At 46.2% G+C, this 10,000-nt stretch overlaps 1 protein-coding gene across 3 annotated transcripts in view; it reads left to right on the top strand.

Annotated features, from left to right (window-relative positions):
* The window catches only part of atf6 (activating transcription factor 6), a 102,890-nt gene that overhangs the window by 38,688 nt on the left and 54,202 nt on the right, over positions 1 to 10,000 (top strand). The window lies entirely within an intron of this gene.

Here is a 10,000-nt window from a genome sequence, read left to right as displayed (position 1 = left end):
ATATCAGGGCTCTAATCAGGGCTCTACAGTTCAACCATTTTGCTCGCATATGCGCTTAATAATTTTTCTGTGCGACCTGGAATGTTTATTTAGCTTTAATATTTTAAAATACTACTCATTGTGCTCCTACATTTCTTGACGTGCTCCTTTAAAAAAAGGTCAACGTAGAGCCCTGCATATTGTTAGTGGAATGACACGATCAGCCAATGACTCGTAAGAAACCAAAATACAATCTTTAGTCATGATGAATATATGTTCTATGAATGATGACTTTTTTTTTGTGGACCAGGGGATGGGATGGATCAATTTCCAAAAAACTAAACTTACGAACTCAGTCGGGGTCTCAACTTACTGTAGAGAGTTATAATAGTAGAATTTTGGTTGAGCAACAGCAGTTTTTCAAAATTTTGTTTAGGGCCTCCAGAATACTTGTGCCAGCTCTGACTGCGTCTGGGTGAAGTGGTGAAACGGAATCAGGCGCAGGACACAGAACTGAGAAAAGCATGGCTTTACTAGACACAAAGTAAACCATAGCAAACCCTCCACGCAGGGAAGAGCAAAAACAACAGCTCAACAGACGACGTAACAACGAACAATCACGCACAAACCCAGGAGGGACAACAGAGGTAATTATAGGGAAACCAATAAGCCTAATGAGTAACCGGTAGGAATAATACAGACAGAACTAGTGTGACACAGAAACATCGATCGGTGGCAGCTAGTACTCCGGTGACGACGAACGCCGAAGCCTGCCCGAGCAAGGAGGAGGGGCAGCCTCGGCTGTATCCGTAACATAGGTATGGATGTGGTTACACAGACCCACGAGCCACCCAGGCCCCTCATGATAAGTTACGATTTTTTTGTGGCCCACCCACCCCCATCAAAGTTGCCTGTTCCTGCTCTGGAGGAAAAACCTAGACTACCCTCTCTGTTATGTTATCTGTTATGCCAGTCAATTGCTGTTAGAAATTAACATGGTTTTCCATGGGACATTAACCCAGTAATATTTATCCAGCTGTTGTTTTATGAATGGTAATTGGTTAAACTCTGACTACAAACACAGTTCTGAAACAGCTGAGTGGAGACGAGGACTTGGAGTGTCTGGTCTGGTAGTTAAATAATCACGATGGAGTCTGGAGAGAAGGAGTCTTGGGCGAGAGCATTGGCCAGGAATGCCGCTGAGCTACAAGAGGCCAAAACAAACCAGCCACTCAGGCCATTTATAAACCTGACAGAGTCAATAAAGTTTTTTTAAATTTAATTTTAAATTACATTTTTAAAGTTACAATACAGCAATTTAAAGGGGAGGAGTTTCAACACAGCAATTTAAAGGGGAGGAGTTTCAACACATTCATTGTGAGACAAACATAAAACCAGGACCAGGTTTTTGGAGCTGACATCCCCAAGAAACTATTTGCCAGAATGTTACTCAGGACTCAAGATAAGTGGTCCATCCATATGGTTCAAAATAATTAACACGTATTTAGACTTATCAAAAGGATTTTAACTATGTTTGGCAGATATTTTTATAAGCTGAAAAGCGAAGCTAAATGGTTTTGCTACGTCAGCTGTGTTAGGTCAGGTGGGCTGTCTAAAACTGAAAGCAGTTGAGCCGTTGTGTGTGTGTGTGTGTGTGTGTGTGTGTGTGTGTGTGTGTGTGTGTGTGTGCGCATTTTGAGCCATCACAGCTGCTATTGTTACTGGATCGTTGTGGTTTGGCCACAGCACGGTGGTTTGAGTGCGATAGGATCAGTAAACTTCAGGCAGGTGTGCGAGTGTGTTTATGTCAGTGTCTGTCCTCAGTGCCAGTGTGTGTGTATATACATACAGTGCCTTCGGAAAAGTATTCAGACCCCTTCACTTTTTCCACATTTTGCTACATTACAGCCTTATTCTAAAATGGATTAAATAGTTTTTTCCCCCCTCATCAATCTACACACAATACCCCATAATGACAAAGCAAAAACAGGTTTTTAGACATTTTTAAACAACAACCCTGAAGTATCATATTTACATAAGCATTCAGACCCTTTACTCAGTACTTTGTTGAAGCACCGTTGGCAGCGATTACAGCATTGAGTCTTCTTGGGAATGACGCTACAAGCTTGGCACACCTGTATTTGGGGAGTTTCTCCCATTCTTCTCTGCAGATCCTCTCAAGCTCTGTCAGGTTGGATGGGGAGCGTCACTGCACAGCTATTTTCAGGTCTCTCCAGAGATGTTTGATCGGGTTCACGTCCAGGTTGTGGCTGGGCCACTCAAGGACATTCAGAGACTTGTCCCGAAGTCACTCCTGCATTGTCTTGGCTGTGTGCTTAGGGTCGTTGTCCTGTTGGAAGTTGAACATTCGCCCTAGTCTGAGGTCCTGAGCGATCTGGAGCAGGTTTTCATCAAGGTTCTTTCTGTACTTTGCTCTGTTCATCTTTCCTTAGATCCTGACTAATCTCCCTAATCTCCCCACAGCATGATGCTGCCACCACCATGCTTTACTGTAGGTATAGTATTAGCCAGGTGATGAGCGGTGCCTGGTTTCCTCCAGATGTGACGCTTGGCATTCAGGCCAAATAGTTCAATCTTGGTTTCATCAGATTAAATAATCTTGTTTCTCATGGTCTGAGAGTCTTTAGGTGCCTTTTGGCAAACTCCAAGCGGGCTGTCATGTGCCTTTTACTGAGGAGTGGCTTCCGTCTGGCCACTCTACCATAAAGGCCTAATTGGTGGAGTGCTGCAGAGATGGTTGTCCTTCTGGAAGGTTCTCCCATCTCCACAGAGGAACTCCAGAGCTCTGTCAGAGTGACCATTGGGTTCTTGGTCACCTCCCTGACCAAGGCCCTTCTCTCCCGATTGCTCAGTTTGGCCGGGCGGCCAGCTCTAGGAAGAGTCTTGGTGGTTCCATACTTCTTCCATTTAAGCATGATGGAGGACACTGTGTTCTTGGGGACCTTCAACGCTGCAAAAATGTTTTGGTACCCTTCCCCAGATCTGTGCCTCGACACAATCCTGTCTTGGTCCTCTACTGACAATTCCTTCGACCTCATGGCTTGGTTTTTGCTCTGACATGCACTGTCAACTGTGTGACCTTATATAGAAAGGTGTGTGCCTTTCCAAATCATATCCAATCAAGTTGTAGAAACATCTCAAGGATGATGAATGGAAACATCATCATCCCGTGTAGCTCAGTTGGTAGAGCATGGCGTTTGCAACGCCAGGCTTGTGGGTTCGATTCCTACAGGGGGCCAGTATGAAAATGTATGCACTCACTAACTGTAAGTCGCTCTGGATAAGAGCGTCTGCTAAATGACTAAAATGTAAATGAAAATGTAAACAGGATGCACCTGAGCTCAATTTCGAGTATCATAGCAAAGGGTCTGAATACTTATGTAAATAAGGTATTTCATTTGCTAACATTTCTAATAACCTGTTTTCACTTTGTCATTATGGGGTTTTGTTTGTAGTTTGATGAGGAATTTTTAAAAATGTAATCCATTTTAGAATAAGGCTGTAACGTAACAAAATTTGGGACAAAGTGAAGGGGTCTGAATACGTTCCAAATGCACTGTATGTAATTGTGGGGGTGTGAAAAGCTTCCTAATGATTGGGAAAGGTGTCGAGTAGAGTGAGGATTTGGGAAAGCTGAGAAATTTAGCTATTTAGGATTGGGTCACTGTAAAATAATATGCTCAATTTTCCTTCGAGATGTCCTGCTGCGTTCTGGGCTGTAAATCACTACACTACAGGCCTTGAGGTAGCCCCCAACACACCAGGCCAGGGGAGGATGCTGTGATGACTGGGTACGATGTGTGGCCTGTGGAAACAGTTGTCACTTAAACCTTTTTAACGTCCCCTCGTAAACTAAAGAAATGTTTTCCATCTTACCTGTTAAAAGAAGACACCCCATTTTGAAGGGTTAAAGGATCATCACACACTTTCTCCTGAATTGACCTCTGACCTCTGAGGTGACCTGAATGGAAAGAACAGTCCTGAACAACATCAGGGAAGTCAGCTGATCGGGGAACAGGCTCTGTGGTGCTGCTGTTAGTAAGCTCTGACTAGTCTCGTGTGCCAAACCTCAAAATGTGAGTCTTGTGTGAATTTAAGATAAGATGCTGGGAGCGGCTGGGGTTGGCTCAGGCTACCATCTGAAGGCAGTTGAAATCTATGGGTGAAAAGTTACCCCCACACACCCCCTTCACCGGTTCTGTTGTTGTGGCGATGGAGCCAGAGCCAGCCCACCCCCTGTGGCCTGGTAACCTCTGTCTCCCGGCGTTCCCAGGCTCTGGTGGTGGCACGGATCCCAGATCTGGGCCGGGAGGACAGAGAGGGAGAGTTTCTCAGGAGACGGAACACTAACAGTTATGGAGTGCTCCTCTCTCCTCCTCTCCTCTCCTCTCCTCTCCTCTCCTCTCTCCTCTCCTCTCCTCTCCTCTCCTCTCCTCTCCTCTCCTCTCCTCTCCTCTCCTCCTCTCCTCTCCTCTCCTCTCCTCTCCTCTCCTCTCCGCTCCTCTCCTCTCCTCTCCTCTCCTCTCTCCTCCTCTCCTCTCCTCTGCTCTCCGGATCCACATAACTTAATCAACCAGCTGGTCCATTAGGCCCAGGGTCTTACAGGCGTACTGCTGCTAGAGGGAGATGGGTGCAGTCGGGTTCCTGGGAGGGGACGTGTTTAGCTGTCATTAACACACATGGTGTGTTTGGGTTAGGACGATTGAGTGTTGATGAAAGATGAGATAAGAGATGAGGTTAATGATGATCAGGGTTAAGGTTCTCCGCTAAAAGTTTTTGACAAATCACGTGTGTGTGTGTGGCCTAACTCTAACCTCTACCAGTAGTCCCTCCAGCTGTCTCTTCAGGATGCCGTTCTGGTTCTTGAGCTCCTGGTTCTCAGACAGCGCCATCTTGAAGACAGGCTAAATTGTTTAAAGCTTGAACTTCGAAAGAGTATATACACTGGGGATACCAAACATTAGGAACATCTTCCTAATATTGAGTTGCACGGGTGACGGAGGTAGTGAAGGAGCTGTCTCATGTTGACTCCAATGCTTCCCACAGTTGTGTCAAGTTGGCTAAATGTCCTTTGGGGTGGTGGACCATTCTTGGTACACACGGGAAACTGTTGAGCGTGAAAAACCCAGCAGAGTTGCAGTTCTTGACACACTCAAACCGGTGCGCCTGGCACCTATTATCATACCCTGTTCAAAGGCAGTTAAATCTTTCGTCTTGCCCATTCACCCTCTGAATGGCACACATACATAATCCATGTCTCAATTGTCTCAAGGCTTAAAAATCTTTAACCTGTCTCCTCCCCTTCATCTACACTGATTGAAGTGGATTTAACAAGTGACATCGATAAGGGATCATAGCTTTCACCTGGATTCACCTGGTCAGTCTACGTCATGGAAAGAGCAGGTGTTCTTAATGTTTTGTCTACTCTGTGAATATGCTAACTGTCCTTTTTTGTGCGTGTATGTCCCTGTGTTTGTGTGTGTGATGAGAACTCATTTTTCATGGAATGACACCGCCTATAAACACATCCAACATGTAGAGAGCAGAGCAGGACGATCACATCCGCCATTCCGTCTCGTTTAGCCTGACCTCCCCTGACCTCTGAGTCAGAGGAAGTTAGATGTTTCAGTGCTCTGTGTACTCTGGAGTCCTAGGGGTGACTTGCACACATGCTGTGTTGCTGTCTATTATTCTCTGCTGCGTTGAGTGGTAGCATCAGAGAGTGGTAGCATCAGAGAGTGGTAGCATCAGAGAGTGGTAGCATCAGAGAGTGGTAGCATCAGAGAGTGGTAGCATCAGAGAGTGGTAGCATCAGAGAGTGGTAGCATCAGAGAGTGGTAGCATCCGAGAGTGGTAGCATCCGAGAGTGGTAGCATCCGAGAGTGGTAGCATCCGAGAGTGGTAGCATCAGAGAGTGGTAGCATCCGAGAGTGGTAGCATCAGAGAGTGGTAGCATCCGAGAGTGGTAGCATCAGAGAGTGGTAGCATCAGAGAGTGGTAGCATCAGAGAGTGGTAGCATCAGAGAGTGGTAGCATCAGAGAGTGGTAGCATCAGAGAGTGGTAGCATCAGAGAGTGGTAGCATCAGAGAGTGGTAGCATCAGAGGCTAAATAATTCTCCCAGGAAATGAAGTAGAGCAAGGCTAGCTTTTATGTTAACCCCTCCTTCTTTCCATTCTCTCTCTGTCTCTCTCTGTCTCTCTCTCTGTCTCTCTGTCTCTCTCTCTCTCTCTCTCTCTCTCTCTCTTCCTGTCGCTCCTTTCCCACCCACTCTCTTCTCACACGTCCTTCTCGCTTCTCCTCCTATGGTTCTCACCCTCTTTATTTTAAGGAGCCACATTCCTGAGTGATGCTCACTGGTGTTCTGTGCCAGATCCCCTCCTCTTCTGTCTCTCTCACCCGGACTGTGAGTGCCCCCATGCTCACGTGTACGTCATCCTTTGCCACCTGTTTTAGTGATCCAGCTGATAAATCAGATGATATGAATGATGAAAAGCCTTCTCCTGTTTACCCAACCACCGCTGAGAATTAGAACAACCCTACGGTCTCCTGTTTACCCAACCACCGCTGAGAATTAGAACAACCCTACGATCTCCTGTTTACCCAACCACCCCTGAGAATTAGAACAACCCTACGGTCTCCTGTTTACCCAACCACCGCTGAGAATTAGAACAACCCTACGGTCTCCTGTTTACCCAACCACCCCTGAGAATTAGAACAACCCTACGGTCTCCTGTTTACCCAACCACCCCTGAGAATTAGAACAACCCTACGGTCTCCTGTTTACCCAACCACCCCTGAGAACTAGAACAACCCTACGGTCTCCTGTTTACCCAACCACCCCTGAGAACTAGAACAACCCGTAATCCACAGTCCAACAGATGCTTGAGTCAGAAGATCCCCAGGGCACTCACAGATAAAACATTTTTCTAATGAATGTCTCGTTTTTTGCCATTTCATCATGATGTTTTACCCTTTTCATTTCATTTCAATCAGCTGTGATAAGAGGACTATGATTGAAGTAACCTACAGGGTGCATTGCAAAGAACAGGCAGAACTTAACGCTCACCTGCAGGTTAGCGCTGGATTTCTTAACACTCTTAACGGGAGATTGCATGGATCACCAAACTAAAATAACCCTGGTTGCAACAAAAAGAACATCAGAATAAAGTAAGCTGTCTAGACCAGCTGATCTGACGTTGTTACGGTGTCAAGCTGTCCAGACCAGCTGATCTGACGTTGTTACGGTGTCAGGCTGTCCAGACCAGCTGATCTGACGTTGTTACGGTGTCAAGCTGTCTAGACCAGCTGATCTGACGTTGTTACGGTGTCAAGCTATCTAGACCAGCTGATCTGACGTTGTTACGGTGTCAGGCTGTCCAGACCAGCTGATCTGACGTTGTTACGGTGTCAAGCTGTCCAGACCAGCTGATCTGACGTTGTTACGGTGTCAAGCTGTCCAGACCAGCTGATCTGACGTTGTTACGGTGTCAAGCTGTCCAGACCAGCTGATCTGACGTCGTTACGGTGTCAAGCTGTCCAGACCAGCTGATCTGACGTTGTTACGGTGTCAAGCTGTCCAGACCAGCTGATCTGACGTTGTTACGGTGTCAAGCTGTCCAGACCAGCTGATCTGACGTTGTTACGGTGTCAAGCTGTCTAGACCAGCTGATCTGACGTTGTTACGGTGTCAAGCTGTCCAGACCAGCTGATCTGACGTTGTTACGGTGTCAAGCTGTCTAGACCAGCTGATCTGACGTTGTTACGGTGTCAAGCTGTCTAGACCAGCTGATCTGACGTTGTTACGGTGTCAAGCTGTCCAGACCAGCTGATCTGACGTTGTTACGGTGTCAAGCTGTCCAGACCAGCTGATCTGACGTTGTTACGGTGTCAAGCTGTCCAGACCAGCTGATCTGACGTTGTTACGGTGTCAAGCTGTCTAGACCAGCTGATCTGACGTTGTTACGGTGTCAAGCTGTCCAGACCAGCTGATCTGACGTTGATACGGTGTCAAGCTGTCCAGACCAGCTGATCTGACGTTGTTACGGTGTCAGGCTGTCTAGACCAGCTGATCTGACGTTGTTATGGTGTCAAGCTGTCCAGACCAGCTGATTTGACGTTGTTACGGTGTCAAGCTGTCCAGACCAGCTGATCTGACGTTGTTACGGTGTCAAGCTGTCCAGACCAGCTGATCTGACGTTGTTACGGTGTCAAGCTGTCCAGACAAGCTGATCTGACGTTGTTACGGTGTCAAGCTGTCCAGACCAGCTGATCTGACGTTGTTACGGTGTCAAGCTGTCTAGACCAGCTGATCTGACGTTGTTACGGTGTCAAGCTGTCCAGACCAGCTGATCTGACGTTGTTACGGTGTCAAGCTGTCTAGACCAGCTGATCTGACGTTGTTACGGTGTCAAGCTGTCCAGACCAGCTGATCTGGCGTTGTTACGGTGTCAAGCTGTCCAGACCAGCTGATCTGGCGTTATTACGGTGTCAAGCTGTCCAGACCAGCTGATCTGACGTTGTTACGGTGTCAAGCTGTCCAGACCAGCTGATCTGGCGTTATTACGGTGTCAAGCTGTCCAGACCAGCTGATCTGACGTTGTTACGGTGTCAAGCTGTCCAGACCAGCTGATCTGACGTTGTTACGGTGTCAAGCTGTCCAGACCAGCTGATCTGACGTTGTTACGGTGTCAAGCTGTCTAGACCAGCTGATCTGACGTTGTTACGGTGTCAAGCTGTCTAGACCAGCTGATCTGACGTTGTTACGGTGTCAAGCTGTCCAGACCAGCTGATCTGACGTTGTTACGGTGTCAAGCTGTCTAGACCAGCTGATCTGACGTTGTTACGGTGTCAAGCTGTCCAGACCAGCTGATCTGACGTTGTTACGGTGTCAAGCTGTCCAGACCAGCTGATCTGACGTTGTTACGGTGTCAGGCTGTCCAGACCAGCTGATCTGACGTTGTTACGGTGTCAAGCTGTCCAGACCAGCTGATCTGACGTTGTTACGGTGTCAAGCTGTCCAGACCAGCTGATCTGACGTTGTTACGGTGTCAAGCTGTCCAGACCAGCTGATCTGACGTTGTTACGGTGTCAAGCTGTCCAGACCAGCTGATCTGACGTTGTTACGGTGTCAAGCTGTCTAGACCAGCTGATCTGACGTTGTTACGCTGTATGTTTTGTTTTGAAAGCGATACAATAAAATATATATATAATGATAATATCATTTGTAGAACTTTAACCCCCTAGAGTCGATGTCCATGCCCGAGCGGAAATCTAATTAGCATAATAATAAAAATCCCCATAAAAATATGTCTGTTTAAATAACTTTATTAGAATACAAGATCATTTGAAAAAAAATACAACACAATCATGATTTAGTTTCAGTTATACCATGGCATTGGAATACTCGTTTCTGATTGGCTTGAAGGGCATTGTAGAGCATACATTATTTCCCTATAATGCACAGTATATTAGCACGGTAGAATTCAATGGCTATAGTTCATTCTTACATGTTCTATTGAGCTGCTTTTGAAAGCAAAAGTCAAATTGAAAACATAATTGGCATTGTTCAATTCAATTTTCATATATTAGCAAGCTAGGACTGATGGCTAGGTTAGCTAAACTAGCAAGTCTGTTATATAGTAAACTTGCTAGCTACTTCAGTGGATGTTGAACACAGTTCTACCTGTAAATGAACACATTTGTAGCGGCCAAATGTGTTAAATTAGAGCCATGGTATAAAAGGGTTATAATCAACTCAGGGCTCTATGCGTTGTCTGGAAAATAATGCAACTCCGTGAAAGGTCAGTTTCACTCCGCTAAGCACGTCGTGGAACACATCTTCCACGTCGTTCATTATTTTCCAGAGAACGCATAGCCCCTCGTTGATTATCCCTTACATGTCCAATATGTAGCCTACAGTTCAGGAATATTTCCTTTTCCCCTCTTGATAAGAAATTGCTATATTGTTAAGACAAGTAAAATTGTTCAGATGATGATAC

Source organism: Coregonus clupeaformis, chromosome 20 (assembly GCF_020615455.1).
Source record: "Coregonus clupeaformis isolate EN_2021a chromosome 20, ASM2061545v1, whole genome shotgun sequence".
In the NCBI taxonomy this organism is placed as follows: domain Eukaryota; kingdom Metazoa; phylum Chordata; class Actinopteri; order Salmoniformes; family Salmonidae; genus Coregonus; species Coregonus clupeaformis.
The sequence above is the reverse complement of the archived record's forward strand: the minus strand, read 5'-3'. Positions and strand labels throughout refer to the sequence as shown.